The sequence below is a fragment of the Lissotriton vulgaris genome, chromosome 7 (genome assembly GCF_964263255.1).
Source record: "Lissotriton vulgaris chromosome 7, aLisVul1.2, whole genome shotgun sequence".
NCBI lineage: Eukaryota > Metazoa > Chordata > Amphibia > Caudata > Salamandridae > Lissotriton > Lissotriton vulgaris.
In genome coordinates this window covers 1,644,742,565-1,644,760,528 of record NC_141695.1, presented here as the reverse complement: position 1 = coordinate 1,644,760,528, position 17,964 = coordinate 1,644,742,565, and positions in this window count along the sequence as shown.

Genomic DNA, 17,964 nt, shown 5'->3' with positions numbered 1-17,964 from the left:
TTGCCAGCTTTTAATTCTATACTCAAATTAAGTCGTGCCAATCTGCAACTTTTATCGTACCAGCCTTGTCTCTGTTGAATTTTAGCCACTTTACTAGAGTCTACTTTTTTGAGAAAAAAGCTTTTTAATTCAGAAAAAAGTTTTTCGTGGGCCTCCATCATGTAATCCTTAAAACTTGGGATCCCTTGTTTAGACTTAATGATGTTTACTTTGTTTACCACTAACACTTTCAGTGCCTCTAATTTTGTGTTATCTTTTATCATCATTCCCCATTTGAGGTGGCGCTGGTTGTTGGAACATACTACATCCTGCGTCACCATTCCGTTGTCATTAGGGTGCGATGAGGGCTTACCATGGAAGAGAAAGGTTAGTTTCAGGGGATTATGATCGCTTTCTATTCTTGATTCTACGACCATATCTTGCATTTTGCTCCAAAGTTTTACATCTATTAATATATAGTCGATCCTACTGGATGAGCGCCCATTGTCAAACGTATTTTTACCTAGTAAGTCAGAGGGCGTGCGCCCATTTGCCGCTCTCAGACCTCTGGCTAGGCATAGGCTTTTTAACTGGATTGCTACATTACTCCATTTTTTGATAGCAGGCAGATCCAACTGGGGAATACCCCACTTGGCATCCTCCTCCTCGGACAGAATCCGGTCCTCTTCACCCAGGGGCTCATAAGTTACATTAAAGTCACCACCTATTATTAGTTGGTTTTGTGGTGGTAGTAAATCTATGTACTGCTCTAAAACTACTAGAGTGTTGGAAGATTGTCCCCTAGACACTCCCCTAGCGTAGACGTTAAATATACTAAGCTCTTGGCCGTTATCCCATCTGACAGTAAGGGCCATAATGTCGTTTGATGGTATTGATAATTGTGTTATCACGGCATTTAGAGATTGTCGTACCCAAATTAACAGGCCTCCTGAGGGGCGTCCGAGGCGGTTTCTAATTGCCGGGATGTGATAATTTAGATATCCCACTTTAAATGTTGGAGTAAGTGACCATGTTTCTTGCAGCATGATAATATCTTGCTGATTAATATATTCAGCCCATTCCAGTGTGTTAATCTTGCTTGCTATGCCTGCAATATTCCATGATACTAGGGATAATATATTAGATTTACATTGATCGGGTAGGTGATCTTCTTTCTGATCTCTTACATTAGTTGGCACTTCTAATAAAGATGTTTGTCCAACCCTTGGGCTGATCTCGAACTCGCTGATCTCAGTAGCACATGTATAAGCTTCTGTTGCTATATTTAGCCCTTTTAAAACGGGTTTGTTACATATCAAATACAATGGTTTTATTTTCTCTGTGATCGGGTAACCCAGATTAGTGCTAATTGTATTTCCTTCTCTTGTATGATTTTGTTGCAACGGCCCAATATGAGGGGCTGGGTCGTAGCTTTCGAGTCAATCGCATTCATTTAGATCCGATAGAGCCGAGAAGCAGTTTTCCAAATTTGGCCCCCAGTCACCGTTAGTACCGCCCCTAACCCTTCTAGGGCCAACCACTGACCACTTCGTTCTAAGGATAGTTGGTTTTGCTAATAGACCTCTTCTACTATAGAAGAAGTCTAACGTTAGCGGGACTATTTCTGCCGTTCTTCTTTGGGGTGGGAGAATGTTTTGTAGGATGTCTGGCAATACATCCGGACCCTTCAGATTTAAAACCACACAGTCCCCGGCGAATTTCTTGGGTTTAGACCCTATCCACTTTACTCTTCGAGCTGATAACAAATCATCGGTCAATTTTTCTCTACCCCAGGGAGTTGCTTGGATATTATTGCCTAGCCACTGCAGTGATTTGTTTAGAAGTGAATCTGGGGTCTCAATCTGGTCTTTTCTCAATACTGGGACATTGGCAAGTACTAACACTAAAGGTGACGCTTCCACTATCAACTCGACAGGATTTGAGTCAAGGTGGGAGTCAGATATAGAACCATTCTCTGTTGTTGGGGGGGGAACCACATCAGCTGGGTTGACAGGGACACCTGTGACACTGGGAGCACCAGACTGCACTGATGCCAATGTAGTTTTTGCATTCTCAATCATATTTTCCTGAAGCTCATCTATTTTATTTATGATTGAATTAGGAATGTCCCCCAAATTGTCATTTGCTGCTTTTAATAGGGCTTCTAATTTGTGTACTTTATCAGACAAGTGATCTATTTTGGATATAAGTGGTTTAACTATTCGTACCAACCTAGATTCTAACATACCCATAAATTTATTGGACAACAAATCATCCCAATCTATAGTGCTACTCCCTTCCTCTACTATATCATCAATTACATTTTTGTGTTCAGTGCTGGTTATAGTTAAAGGTTTTTTACTATTTGACCGTAGTCCCGGCCTTTTGGAGGTGACTTTGGTGGATTTCTTAGCTGCTCTAGGCGCAGGGACTGGCGTTGGCGGGGTGATACTGCCATCAACTGACACTAAATCATTACAGTGCAGGTTGGGTTCAACAGCCACTAATGAATCTATGTTCGTGACATGTTGTGGGACATTTATAGAGGTGTTCGGTGCAAAACAATCAACATTTTCCACATTATCAGTGTCACTTGGATTCATAGTTTCTATGTCCAAGTCAATTAGGCAGGACACCTCTGTTTGAGCACAAGGTGGGGAGTCGTTAAGCCCTAGGGAGGACCGCCGATCATTGATTATTTTAGTCACTCTATGCACTAAGTAGTTCTCCATGGTATTGACAGGCGTAGCAGGTATTTTCTGTTTTGACATTGTAGATCAAAGAGGCACAGTTGGATAACAAATTAGCCCCGTACGTGTACAGAGTCAAGAACAAATAGGGCACTATGGCAAGTAACTCACGGTACAACAGATGTTAGTGTCCCGGTCCAGTCCAGTCGTGGCCAGTCTTGGACTGTCTTAGACTGTCCGCCCTTTGTCCGGGCGTCCCGCTCGCGTCCCGCGACGCGGAGGACGGCGGGATTTTCAAGCGCCTCCGGGCGCGATGACCCCAGGGAAGGTGTTCCGGGTCAGGGAGCAGGCTGGGAAATGTAGTTCCCTTCAACCGGCGGCCGCGAGGGAGACTCGAGCGGCGGCGGGGAGGAAACCAACAAGCGCCCAAACAGGTAGGCGAGGAGCGTTGACTCTTGGCACCCACAGGCAGGATCCGACAAAATGCTGGCAAGACACCCGCTCCACCGAGGACGGCGGGATTTTCAAGCGCCTCCGGGCGCGATGACCCCAGGGAAGGTGTTCCGGGTCAGGGAGCAGGCTGGGAAATGTAGTTCCCTTCAACCGGCGGCCGCGAGGGAGACTCGAGCGGCGGCGGGGAGGAAACCAACAAGCGCCCAAACAGGTAGGCGAGGAGCGTTGACTCTTGGCACCCACAGGCAGGATCCGACAAAATGCTGGCAAGACACCCGCTCCACCGAGGACGGCGGGATTTTCAAGCGCCTCCGGGCGCGATGACCCCAGGGAAGGTGTTCCGGGTCAGGGAGCAGGCTGGGAAATGTAGTTCCCTTCAACCGGCGGCCGCGAGGGAGACTCGAGCGGCGGCGGGGAGGAAACCAACAAGCGCCCAAACAGGTAGGCGAGGAGCGTTGACTCTTGGCACCCACAGGCAGGATCCGACAAAATGCTGTCAAGACACCCGCTCCACCGAGGACGGCGGGATTTTCAAGCGCCTCCGGGCGCGATGACCCCAGGGAAGGTGTTCCGGGTCAGGGAGCAGGCTGGGAAATGTAGTTCCCTTCAACCGGCGGCCGCGAGGGAGACTCGAGCGGCGGCGGGGAGGAAACCAACAAGCGCCCAAACAGGTAGGCGAGGAGCGTTGACTCTTGGCACCCACAGGCAGGATCCGACAAAATGCTGGCAAGACACCCGCTCCACCGAGGACGGCGGGATTTTCAAGCGCCTCCGGGCGCGATGACCCCAGGGAAGGTGTTCCGGGTCAGGGAGCAGGCTGGGAAATGTAGTTCCCTTCAACCGGCGGCCGCGAGGGAGACTCGAGCGGCGGCGGGGAGGAAACCAACAAGCGCCCAAACAGGTAGGCGAGGAGCGTTGACTCTTGGCACCCACAGGCAGGATACGACAAAATGCTGGCAAGACACCCGCTCCACCGAGGACGGCGGGATTTTCAAGCGCCTCCGGGCGCGATGACCCCAGGGAAGGTGTTCCGGGTCAGGGAGCAGGCTGGGAAATGTAGTTCCCTTCAACCGGCGGCCGCGAGGGAGACTCGAGCGGCGGCGGGGAGGAAACCAACAAGCGCCCAAACAGGTAGGCGAGGAGCGTTGACTCTTGGCACCCACAGGCAGGATCCGACAAAATGCTGGCAAGACACCCGCTCCACCGAGGACGGCGGGATTTTCAAGCGCCTCCGGGCGCGATGACCCCAGGGAAGGTGTTCCGGGTCAGGGAGCAGGCTGGGAAATGTAGTTCCCTTCAACCGGCGGCCGCGAGGGAGACTCGAGCGGCGGCGGGGAGGAAACCAACAAGCGCCCAAACAGGTAGGCGAGGAGCGTTGACTCTTGGCACCCACAGGCAGGATCCGACAAAATGCTGGCAAGACACCCGCTCCACCGAGGACGGCGGGATTTTCAAGCGCCTCCGGGCGCGATGACCCCAGGGAAGGTGTTCCGGGTCAGGGAGCAGGCTGGGAAATGTAGTTCCCTTCAACCGGCGGCCGCGAGGGAGACTCGAGCGGCGGCGGGGAGGAAACCAACAAGCGCCCAAACAGGTAGGCGAGGAGCGTTGACTCTTGGCACCCACAGGCAGGATCCGACAAAATGCTGGTCCATGTTACATAATGGTTTCTATGCATTTAGGGCCAGATGTACAAAGCAATTTTGAGACTGCAAAACTTTATAAGATCACAGATTGATGGTTGAGCCCATGGCCATGATTAATCAGATTTTAATTTCTGTTTAAATATAGCCAGCCTCAAGTTCTTTTGATTGTCTGTAATAAGATGTATTATTTAGTACTCTGGTGCTTATTTAGAATGTGTTATTGTATTTTAATAATTGTATGTAATCAAACAATAAACCTTTATATAAGTCATCATCCTCAAGGCAGTTGCAAGCACAAGTAAGCATCTGTAAAGCTAATAGGTCTCAATCATGACAGAGGAGAGAGTGGGTCAATGTATGAACAAGTCCATTGACGGAGGAATGGATGCATGAATGCCAGGACGTATGACTGAGTGTGTGCATGATGAATTACTAAGTGCCTAAACTCATCTCTGAAGGATTACGGTCAAACTACCGGGAGACCTCTTCAAACACCATTCCAGGATTTGGGGCTCGTACCTCCGTATCATCTTCAATGCAGTCCTGAGGGGCATGGAGGTTCCCTGTACTTGGCTGGGAGCAGAAATAGTCCCAATTTTTAAGAAGGGCTCTCCTCTGCTCCCGGCCAACTACAGGCCTATCAGCCTCATCGATGTCCCGCAAAGATTTTTGGCGCGGCTCATCCTAGATCGCCTACAGGACTGGATGGAGGAGCACGCAGTCCTCAGCCCGTACCAAGCTGGGTTCAGGAGGAACACTTCCACCATGGATCAAATCTTCCGCCTAATATTACTATTCTGGAAAACGGCGAAGATAGAGGGTGGCAGCCTCTACATGGTGTTTGTGGACCTTCGCTCTGCTTTTGACTTAGTGCCCGGTGGGAAACTGTGGACTGTGCTTCAAAATTTGGGTGTCCCACAACAACTCCTGAACGTGTTGATGAGGCTGCATGGAGGGGAACTTTGCGCAGGTCAGATGCGGGAGGAATGGGGCGCTGTCATCTAGGTTTCCCGTTGGCAGGGGGGTTAGGCAGGGGTGCGTATTGGCACCTACCCTGTTCTGCCTCTACGTAAATGGCGTAATTTCACATCTGGATAGTGTTCCCAATAATGATGTGCCAAGGTTGGCAGGCAGCAGGGTGCCGGCGATTATGTTCGCAGACGACACCCTGCTGCTCTCCAAGTCGCCAATGGGGATCCAGCGTGTATTGGACGGCTTTGAGGATTTCTGCAGATGCCGTGGTTTGGAGATAAATGCTGATAAAAAGAAATTCATGATCTTCAACCCTCCGGCACCCACACGTCTGAATCCTAGCTTGGGCACAGTGAGATTAGAAAGGGTAACGACCTTTGAGTACTTGGGGGTAACCATAAATGAAAATCTGTCATGGGCCCCCAACCAGTAAAATCACAAATGAAACTGGCCCAGCTTGCGGGGGAATCCTCAAGCTCTCCAATACATCTACATTTAAACCCATCAAACCCCCGTTGGAGATCTATAAGATCCAGGCGAGGGCTGCAATTCTGTATGGGGGAGAGTTGTGGGGGCATTCCTGTAGGCCTGAAATCGCCAAATCGGAAAACAAATTTATTAGACAGTTATTGGCACTCCCACAAAGTACCCCGCTTCTACCTCTAAGGTTGGACTTGGGGTTGAGACCTATTGAAGTCAAATTAGCACTTAAACCCCTTAGGTTCTGGCGTAGGCTCTGGATAACGCCATAGTTGCTGAACTTCAGGCTAAAACTGAAGGAAATATTACATTGTCATAGTGCAGCAAAAATACCCTGACTTATGTTTTTAAAACAGGAATTTTTAAGACTGGGATTGCCTGATATGTGGTATGACCCGGAAAGGAGCTGCCAGGTGGTCTCGCGCAAGTCGAATACTAAGATCTTTGTGGATGAAAAACACGCTGCTGTTCTGTCCGTCTCCAATGCTGGCACCCTAATCAACTCCTTTTTAACATTTAAAGATTTTTATTCCCATGAGGATTTTTTGGATGTTACCTATCCAATTGCATCTAGGAAACTTTATTTACAATGGAGGTATGGTACTCCACCCTTAAGAGCTTTTACAAGAAAATGGTCAGCCTCTACCATCAAGACTTGTCCAGGGTGTAGCTGTGACTTAGAAGATGAACTTCACATCTTTTCTTTTGTCCAGCCTACAGTAAACCCAGGAAGTACTGGCTAGTACCCCTATGTAAAAATTTGGGTTTTGTGCAGTGTGCATATGCTTTTAGAATTTTAAAAACTGATACTTCTAGGCACATTGTATTTGCAGTCTCTCAGTTCTTGCTAGCTATGTGGACTAAACGTAAGCGCATGACTGCTAATGAATGTTAAGGTTCATTTGTTGACAAGACTGTTTTATTGAAATCATGTGCCACTCTAGCTTGAACGATTTTATCAATACCGTGTCTATTCTAATTAATTGTGTCATCAGCTTTGTATATGTTTTATTTTCCACTCTTTTATGGCAAAAAGCCGAAATAAAAATTCCTTGATGATGATTAGGGTCTTTTAGTTATAAGCCAAGCCTATTGACTTTATCAATGCTTGTTTGTGGAGTTACACATGTGTAGACCAATGGACTTGGAAATAATGATGATTTACTTTCAGTAATATGTTTTAGTTTCAGGGTTCATATATGTTATGCTAATCCCTTTTGAGCTGTAATTGTGACACATTTACTTCAGAAAAGTTAAACTGGTGAAATGTTCATGATTTGACAGATATGTCTCAGAACACATATGAAAAAACAATGCAACATAATATTGCACCCAGATGATCATGGTGTCACTGGTATTACAGTTGCATTGCCGAATGAATGTAACAACCTAATAAAATATATGCATATTAAGAATTCTAAATAAAATCCATAGTTCCCTGATGGATGGACTGCTCCAAAGAGATTTATTTACAAATGGCCAAGGACCAAGGTCCTCATTTAAGGCATTTTGGCGTAGGACAGTGCAGAAAAGCACCTTGCTGCGCTACCCTATGTCAAAGTGAAAGGGCAGGAAAGGACCGGGGCTTATTTATGAGAACCCTGTGTCATTTTTGCACCCCTCAAATTGGCACATGCGTGACGAAGGGCTCTCATAAAGATTTATGAAGCCACGCAAACGTGCGTGGCTTTGAGTGGCCTCCTAAATCATGAGTAAGGCGACGCATCCCAAATCGCGGTGTTACCTTACGCTGCATCCAGGAGGTGTTCCATGGGCGTTGCTGTAGGTATTCCCATGTAACACCCATTGAATTTGACGCTGCTCCAGATTTACAAAAACATGTAAACCTTGTGAAGTGCCATTCGGTACGCCCTCCAAGGTGAGGCGTAACAAGGAGAAACACCTTAATTTATTCTCATTTTTTCTTCATTCCATGTGTCCTGCATTCTGCAGCACACATAGAAAGAGGAAAACACCTCGTAGGATTGTTTTTGTGCAGGAAGGTGCCACTTCCAGCACAAAAACAATCCTACCTGCAATGGAGGCACCCTTGCACCATGGTGCAAGGGTACCTAGCTGGCGCTAGCCAGCGCAGGTAGAAGGGATAGGATTGTACAGTGTTGCTTAGATATGGTGCATTCCTGCCCTTTCACTTTGGAGTAGGACAGCGCAGCAAGGTACCTTACGTCAAAATGACATAAATGAGGCCCACCATATCTAAGCTATACTGTGCATTCCTGTCCTTTCTGCCTGCTCTAGCACCATTTCAGCAGCCTAGCGCCAACGTAGGCACCCTTTTCTTCTTTCACAGCATGACAAATAAATTCAATGTGGTCTCAAAACTGGAATGCATCCTTATTGAATAGATCAAGAAAAGAGCAAAGAATTATGTTGCCAACCGAGCACAAGGAGCACATTGCAAGATGCTCATATTGTGTGTGCATGCTTGCCCAAGGTCTCCTTCTTTAAAGGTAACACAGCAGAAGGACTTCTTTTCCTCAATTCACTGGAGGCTGCCATCCCTGCAGAATATTCTTTTTAAGTAGCTGCCTTTAATCTGTAATGTAAGAAAGGCTTTAAACAGGTACAACAATCCCTGTAAATTATTTAAACTTCTGTGGAGGTTTATAGGATTTCCTGTAGATGGTGTCATCAAAGGAAGTCACTATAAAATATTTAATTTGAACATATGTCATATGCTAATGTTAAATGAATAGCGATCTGTGAAACCTGAACACTGACATGCGAGATTAGGACAGGCCTCTCATGTGTTTTAACACTTCTAAACACTGCCGGGGGGGCGGGGGGGGATGAATTAAGGATGAAGCATTAGCCATATTCCAGTCCCGATTTTATGGCAAGGCACGGAGGCCTATATTATGCATTGCTCTTTAATTGCCATCTCACAGCCACAACTACAAAACAATGTAAGAACTTAGAAAAGGAATGAATAAAAGCTCTAAAAGCTATTTTGTCCCCTGTGAGGCAGCCATCTTCCTTCTTTGTTGCTGCTCACAGCTACAGATAAGTCACACGTTTATGTTGTCTTATTATGTATGATTGATGCCCTTTAGTTTGTGTGAGGTACTTTTGAATTGATGGTTCATGGGGGACTGATGTGGTTTGGGACTGTTTGAGGATTTTTGTTGCGTGAGAAATGTATTTTTGCATGGTTTTTGAAATTTGGGATGTTTTAGTATTCCCCAGATATTAGTTCTTCTATTCTTCTGTGTTCTTTTTACACGATTTTTCAGAGAGTCTTTCGAGCTTGGTTTGGTTTTATTTAAATTGAGGATGAGTTTGTTGTTGTTTCCATTGGCTTGCTCGAGCCAAGTCGAGTCCGCTGTGTGAGCTCGAGCGGACTCAACCCAGCGGTTGGGAGTGACGTTTCCCCTGATTCTTTGTCAGAGGATGAGCCATGCGCTGTCTTGTAGTCGCGCAACTTGTTTCTGACATTGCCGATCGCGCGGGTGCATGAGACAACAGTTTTGCCATAGGCTGTTCATGAACGAGTCACACACTTCAGAAGAGCCCACAACTAATTTTTCAACTTTGGGATCATGTGAGTTACAACGTTTGTAACCTCATGGGTGTATATAACTTGGCACGCATGCATATAACTTGGCTCCCCTTAAGTGGCACTCGTTAAAACATGTTTTAAGAAAGCTTTAGACTCACCTCACATCTGAGAGTAACATGCTGTTGTGGCTACTGAATGATGAGCCTCTGGAGCCACCTTAAAGTGTCATGTGACTTTGTGGCCATTTTGGATTGGGAAAATCCAATAATTTGCTAGTTGTTTTAAGGCAGACATATTTTGGGATGTCATATGTGCTTCAGATTCATTTTTTCACCTCAGAAGTCAGTTACCTTCGTGTGACAGTTCGGAGTGGCTGGCATTTTTTATGAGGGAGGTAACATTTGTATCTTTGGGCGATTTTAGGCAGAAAGGAGTTTTTTAGTGTTGTTGCTTGTGTTGAAGCACTTTTAGATTTAAGATGATATTATTATTATAAAATATAATTTTTGATAATATGGAGAAAGAGAGAAGTCTTGAGGGAGACGTTGAAGGGAGAGTCCAGGAATGTGTGGATAAGGCTGTTTCTGTCCTGGCTACTCAGTTAGGCAAGATGTTAGATGACTGTATGGATAGATTAGAGGGGAGATTTGCAAGGAAAGTTGATGAAGAACAGTTTTGGTCGGTGGAGGAGGTACAGACAGTTAGTGGTAATGATAAAAAGGCAACGCAGAAAAGGAAGCATTTGCCTAAAGACAAACTTAGCAAAGAAAAAGGGGCCTTTTCTCAGAACGGCAAAGATAAGGCTTGCCTCAAAGGAGGTATATGGAAAGGCTATAAACGCCACAAAATGGGATCACAGAGCGATCGCCTGTGAAGGCTTGCATTCTTGTTGTGATTCACTGGTTTCTGCAATTTTTTGACAATTTATTACCAGGCTTTTTACCATTGTATACGACTTGTAGCACTGTTTGTTACAATGATAAAATATTTGATCCTCCTCTCCTATCAGTTTCAATCTTTTGTGAACTTCGCCTTGCCATATTTCTGCAGCATCTCAAACTCTCTTCTGTCGAACTGCTGTTGGTGTTAGATTTTATTTCGGATTATTCTGGCATATGGCACATTTTCCTTTGTTGCAGGAGGATTTTGTAGTTAGCAACAATCTGTCAGGAGGTAAAGATTCTCTGCTACCGCCTACTTCGCTCATATTTACGAATTTGAATCAACGGAAAACCTGAAACAAAAACAGTATTAAAATAAATTACAAATATGATGACTAAAATATATCATTATAAAGCTGCCATTTTCAGAGCCTAACTGGCCGAAGCGGGCACTGGGTTTTTCCCCGTGGGCCGGAAGGGTGGGGGCTGGTTTTCGAAAAGTACGGCCCTGTTTTGTTACAGGAGACCGGTTTTACAGCAGTGCTGCAATATCGACCCCCTGTAACAAAAGCAGCAGCAGTGGTAAAGTGCCCGGCAGCAGTGCTAATGCTGCAGCACTGCTTACTCACGAGCACACACCCCCTCTACCCCCCTGCCCATTGTGGTGAATTGCCATGGCTGGTTTGTGCTCCCACTCCGGCCATGCCATTTTGGAATATGGTGGAAAGGTTGGACTGGGGAGTTATTGTCTGTCTCTATAAGACAACCTGACACCCAAAACTTATGTTTTGACACCAAATTGAAGTATATAGGTCTCATGGTTCCTGAAATATGACATCATCACTGCAACACATCTGCCATTTTTAAAATGTAATCCCAAAAATTTCAATCCGGATTAGCAATGTCCACCCACGTTAAATGACTTCTCTAATGATACAAACACACAAATCAAAAATGAAAATCTCTAGACAACATTTTTTTTTACTGAGGTATATCAAGGGGCCATGAATACAAGGGCCTTCTTTTGACTCAGATGGTCCTCTTGTGGCAGCGCCACTGCTCAATCGGCAGGCGAACCGCCAAGGCCGTGGTGCACCCGCCCTCCGGATACAGAGTTGAATCCGGGTCATGTGGGCGGTGCTCCAGCGCTCTCACGGCGGCAGCTGTTTTAGGCCCATAGAAGAGCCTTAACAGTAGATTGCTGCTGGAGCACCGCCTGTAGCACGTTGCTGCATGGTGTGGCATGAACCATGTCATGCATGCCCCACCATACAGGAAAGAGGGTGCAATTCCAGGGGGGCACAACATTTCCCCCCCCTTATTCACCCCCAGTTCCAGGAACGGCAGGGGGCCATAACTGGACCCCCTCATTTGGCTCTTTGCCACCTGTTTCATGGCAGGCTCACTGCCATGAAATGAGCGGTGGACAGGCAACTCTTAATATACTCGGCAGTGCCGCAGCAACAGTGACAGTATATTGCTGCCCCCTTCCACTGCACGACCGCTGTGGGATCCTCGATCCTTGGCGGGCATGGTGGTCCTGTGACGGTCTGACCACCACACTCCTAATACTGCGGGCAGACCTGCAGGGGTCAGACCGCGACCGTGAGTATGGTGGTTATATGGAACCGCCATAATTGACATAAGGCCCTAAGGGCCAGATGTAGGTAAATCCAATTTACCGACTTTTAAATACAGAGTCATACCGATTCGGTATTTAAAAGTCGGTAAATTGGAAGGAGGCAGATGTAGGTAAAAAATTACCGAATCTGTCAGAGTCGGTATTTACAGATTCTGTAAATACCGATTCTGTATTTCCCATTGATTCCTATGGGCCTTGAAGACCATAGGAATCAATGTGAAATACAGATTTGGTATTTACAGAATCGGTAAATACCGAATCCTGCAAGGGTGCAGGGGGTGTCACTTTGACACCCTCTAGCACCCCAATTCTGGACTTGTGTGCAATGTGGCACACAGACATGCCCTAAGGGCATGTCTGTGTGTCACAGTGCACAGGTGTGCATGCACAGATGTGCATGCACACCTGAATTCAGTATTTTACCACCCAATAGGATTGGGTGGTAAAATACCAATTTTTAAGGGCCTGTGGCACTCTTAGGAGTGCCACCTACATATGGTTTTTCCGAATCGGTAAATATACCGATTCGGTATTTTACCGATTCTGTAAATTTACCGATTCGGTAACTTTACAGAATCGGTAAAATATAGGCCCCCTACATCTGGAAACCCAAATACCGGTCGGTAACAGCCGAATTCGGCCGTTACCGACCGGTATTAGGGCTCCTACATGTGGCCCTAAGTCTTTTATTTATAGCCAATCCTTCTAAACTCTCTGCTGTGCTAAAGTCCTATCACAATATATTATCCACGTATTAGAATTTTCAAGGCACAACCACAGAGAACTAAATCCTGCTGAGATTCAACTTGTTCACCAATCCACTGCAGAAATCCATCAGTTTTGAGTAATGCATAACGCAGTGCTATTTAAATGATTGCTAAATATTAGAATTAGTAGTGTAGACACTGAATTAACATTGTGAAATTGCTTCACCTCCAGTAAACACATAACTCCAGTCTGGATGATTATAAAGTAATTCTGTGGGGTGATGCCGAGCATTACAGCAATCCTTTTCCTGTCCCACCTTCTCCTGCCAGCCAAGTCATTTTTGCCTCATTAATTATGTTTGTGTAGTGTCACTAAAAAGATGCCACTGTGAATGGAGCATAATTCAAACAAAGCCTCAGGCAAAAATAAACTAGCAACCCAGTTAATTCTCGCTAAGTTATTTTGTTCTATGTACACAAGATTTTTAGCTATTTTTGTTAGGTTAGGAAGACAAAAAATTAGGTTTGTGTTTCTTGGGCCTGGGTCCCTATACAATTACCACTTCTGAAATGAAATCACCCTACGTTTATCTAGAACTACTATGTCCCTGTAGGGAACAGTACTTGTTGGGACAAAATGTCTCTTGCATGGTGTAAAGCCATGTTCTCGGCCTCCTGTGCCCAATTGTGAGTATCTGGTATCCTCGTTTTTGGTGTCTTGGCCCCAGCCTCATGCTAATCCAGTCTGTGTGTGAAGGTCTTTGCCTGTCCCATTGATTTGAGTATGGTTTCAATCTGTCCTAGATCCATAGGGGTGCAGGAAGCCCACGTTCTTTAATGACAGTGGGCTACCATCTCAGTCATCAGTATGAGTCTTTAGAACAGTTTTAGTAGCACACCAGGTTTCAGTGATCATGTAGTCATGCCCAGAACTTTTTAAATTAGTCATTGAAGTTGTGGTCTTCTGGCTCACTGGTGTAAAGTTTTGCTGCTTTACACGAGACCCAGATCCTTATCTATAATATCTCACTGCATGCGTGCTTGTATATATGTGATGCATATGACATGAGTTTCTGAGTGAACCAGAGCGAAGGAGAAGTGTAGGTTCCATTTTAGAAACCACCGACCTGTTCATGTGTACAAGTTAGAGGTGAGGTAACGTTGCAAAATAGTGGAAGTGTAATGCTGACATTCCTTAGACTGGAAGAAGGGAATCTACACGGTGAAATGGGAAAGAGTAGACAAGCTACCCCTTAGCAATTAAAACAGTCCTTTTCCTGTAAAGAGCCGTTGATTAGTCTTCCTGAATATGGCTCTGTAGTAACTTGGGTCCAGACTGAAGGTAGCTTTAAGTAGATTTATTGTACAAGATACATGTTGGAAGTACAATATCAATTAGCCCCACCAGGAGCGCCTGGCTAGGTGCTCAGCCCTAGTCCAACTGTGATGATTCAGGTCATAACATTCTAAATGACATCACATTTACAGAGTTCCACTGGTGGAGTAGAGGAAGACATGTGAACATATTTATTAAGATATTACATATCCTCCTTTCTTAATAAAAACACAAAGAAAGAAACTTAGGTAAGAAAATAACACACCACAGAAAGGCATAAGAGTGTGCAGAACCAGAAGTAAAAACGTACAAAAGAGAATAAAAGAGAGCTGAAGAACCAGCAGTAAAATAGAATAAAAGAGAGCTGAAGAACCAGCAGTAAAAGTAAAGACAACAGAAGAGAGATGAGGAAGCATACTAAATACAAAAAGAGATTCCATATTAAATCCGATAATAGACATATTACTCATCCTCCTCTCTAAATACGAAAAAGAAAGGAAAGTTAAAGAAAAGGCAGGAAAACCATCAATGGCAGTTCAAATCACACCTACTGTAGGCGTGGGCGGAAAATCCGTTCCGCTCGCGGATTTTGCGGATTTTCGGGAAATCCGCAATCCGCGAGATTTGCGAATTTCCCGCAAAATCCGCAAATCCGCGAGCAGCGGATTTTGCTCGCACTGCTCGCACTGTTCGCGTGAGTTCGCGCCCCGCGAATAAGTGCAAAATTGCAGAAATACGATCTTAGCAAAACTGAAAGTAACTACTTACCAGGTTCAAAAGTTCAGGCTCATCATTAGTAGCCATTTCCTGGAGTGCTTCCTGAGGGGCCCCTCCAGAGTTCAGTTGCCAGTTGAAACTATTATGTGACCCTGCTCTGAACCTCAGAATAGTTACACATATGCCACAAAGGTCCTGAATTACAGCTAAGGGAGACAAGCAGGAGCCAGGCTGGAAGTTAAAATCCATTAATCAGCCCCTAATTCATTATTGTCAGTTGGGGCAGGGCAGGTGTTGTAACTAATTTTGCAACAATGAAAGCACTTAGCAAGTGCAAAAGATCACTAATCAGGGCGCACTAAGGAAGCAGGTGCCAGCTAAAAAAATATTCTGTGACACATGAATCAGCCCCAAATTAATTCAGGTCACTTGAGGCAGGGAAGGTGTGCTTTGCTTTGCCGAAAATAATGTACACTGGACAACCAGAGGGTGTGGTGATGAAACAGAGGGTGGCATGGGTGGGCCAGAGGGTGGCATGAGTAGTCAGAGAGTGGCAGTGGTGACAGAGAGTGGCAGTGATGAAGAAGAGTGTCCCAAACAGGCTGGACACGTAGAAACAACAAGTTCGCGAAACTTGCGACCCGACAGGTAAGTTCGCAATTTGCGAAAGTGTACAAAACCCTCGCGAACTGGCAGAAACACGGGCGAACACAAAAAAAAAAAAATCCGCAAATTCGCGGGAATTCGCTGATTTTGCGGATTGCGAATCCGCAAATCCGCAAAATTCGCGAACGCGAGATCCGCAAAATTCGCTCATGCTTAACCTACTGGCCAGGTAAGCTAGAAAAGGACAGCACAAATCAGGAGAAAACGAATAAACAGTAAAGGAAAAGAGAAAATTCCCTCAACCCTCACTATCACATATAAATCCTGAAATGACATCACATTTACAGAGTTCCACTGGTGGAGTAGAGGAAGACATGTGAACATATTTATTAAGATATTACAGGCTCTTAGGTGTAGGGTGGGACTGTGGTCTCTGTTGTTCAGTGTGAAGGTTCTCTTAAGAGCGGCAAGTCTTTTATCTCCCTTTCTGAAAATGAAATAAGGAATATTGATAGCCAGGTGTTGAATGCTCACTCCTCTTTGTGCCTCTGCAGTGGGTGCTCAGACCTGGAGATGACCCTGCTGTGAAGAGCATCATGTAGATAAAGGCTGAGTCTAGAAGACAACTGTTTCTAAAATTGCATACTGGGAATGCACATCTCCTGCCTGCTGTATCCGTATAAAATTGTGAGTTGTTGACCCACTTATTCCAACTCCCAAGTCTCTCGGACCAAGGAGTGGGCACTGCACTGAGTACCTCGAGGACTACTGCTCAACCAGTGCTGGAGTCTTCCTTAGAGCTGGCGTCAGAGGTGAGGGCACATCACCTGGAGTCTGATGTGAAGGAAGGACTGTCTCCCTGTCCTTGAACATCTGGAAGTGAACTGCCTGACAAAAAGAGGGAAAGAGTGAGCCAGGCATGCAGGAGGAGCTGACTTTTGTGTGGACAAGAGCCGTTGACCCTGGAGCTGAGGGTCTCCCACCAGAGACTCCCAAGTGGGTGACCAGTAAGCTATCCGTTTGGAGTCTGTCACCCTAAGCGGAATCAGAAGCTCTGCAACACTGATGAAGTGTTCCCGAGTTAATCATCCTGTCAAAACATGAGGCTGCTTGCCTATTGCACTTGCCTAATGTGTGCCCAATATGACCTTTGTCATCGTAGCCAGTGGCACTTGACCAAATGTGCCTGAGTGGACTCTGCCTCAAAAGTACTGACTTTTACCCATACTGTGGCAGTGCCAGTATCACAAAACAGAGTTTGTGTTCCTAAATGTTGCCATTCTCTTCACTCAAATAAAAACATGTTTAAGGTTGCAAATGCTGCCAACGCATTTCAAAATGCATATTATACATTTTTACTTTACACATCTTAAGACCATACCGGAATACAGCATAATATGCCCTGGAACAAATTATACACATTTTAAATTCTATTGATTCACTATACTCTTGTCTAAATTCATCAATAATGCTATTACGCTGCAACCATTTAAACCTCAGTCAGCAAGCCTTTATTTCATACCATCATTGAACACTCACTTCATGCTCACTGACACTTGTTCAATATCACCATTTAACAAACCCCACGCTTCTCTTCAGGGTTAACCTGGAAACTGTCATCTGCATAACCAGATTACAATCGCCTATCTAGCTTCTATAATGTTATGCCCACTCTGTGACGTTTAGCACGATCTCCATTGTAGCACACCACAGTGCTTTCTCAAGAAAACATGTAAAATGCTGGTGTTCACTTCGATGGGCTCTCATTTTGTAGAATGTCTATCCACCAACATTGCCTTTGTCACAGTCATCACATTACATCCCCCCCCCTCATGACAGATATTCTGTGACTTCACATACCTGGAATCTTAGCAGGGAGATAATAGACTTTGCTCAAAAATAAATTTGTGAAACTTAAAAGGAAAATCTGAAATCGAATGTTGGACATGTGTTCATTCAATCATTGCCTTAATGTACTCTTCATGAGTTGTCAGTGTTATTTGGGCGGTTTAATTGCACAATTGATTTGTTTATGGAGTAGGAGCTGGAATTCTCAGGGTTATTTCCCTGTTTATTTGCCTTAATGACAGGTGTCTGTGTAAGCGCTGTTGTGCAGAATGTTCTAGTACCAGTTGGTTGTTGAAGCACTAAAAATGTCATAAATGGAATGCTGAGAGCGCAAGCGTAGCTTGGTTTGTGAGATTGGGAGAGTGTGAGCTTCTGAATTCCCAACTTTCACACTGGGATATCTTAATAAAACAAATTTTATGAGAAACAGGACATAATGGGGGCTTAAGAAGCAGTGGAAAGAGAGAGGAGGGTGGATTGTTAGGGGTAC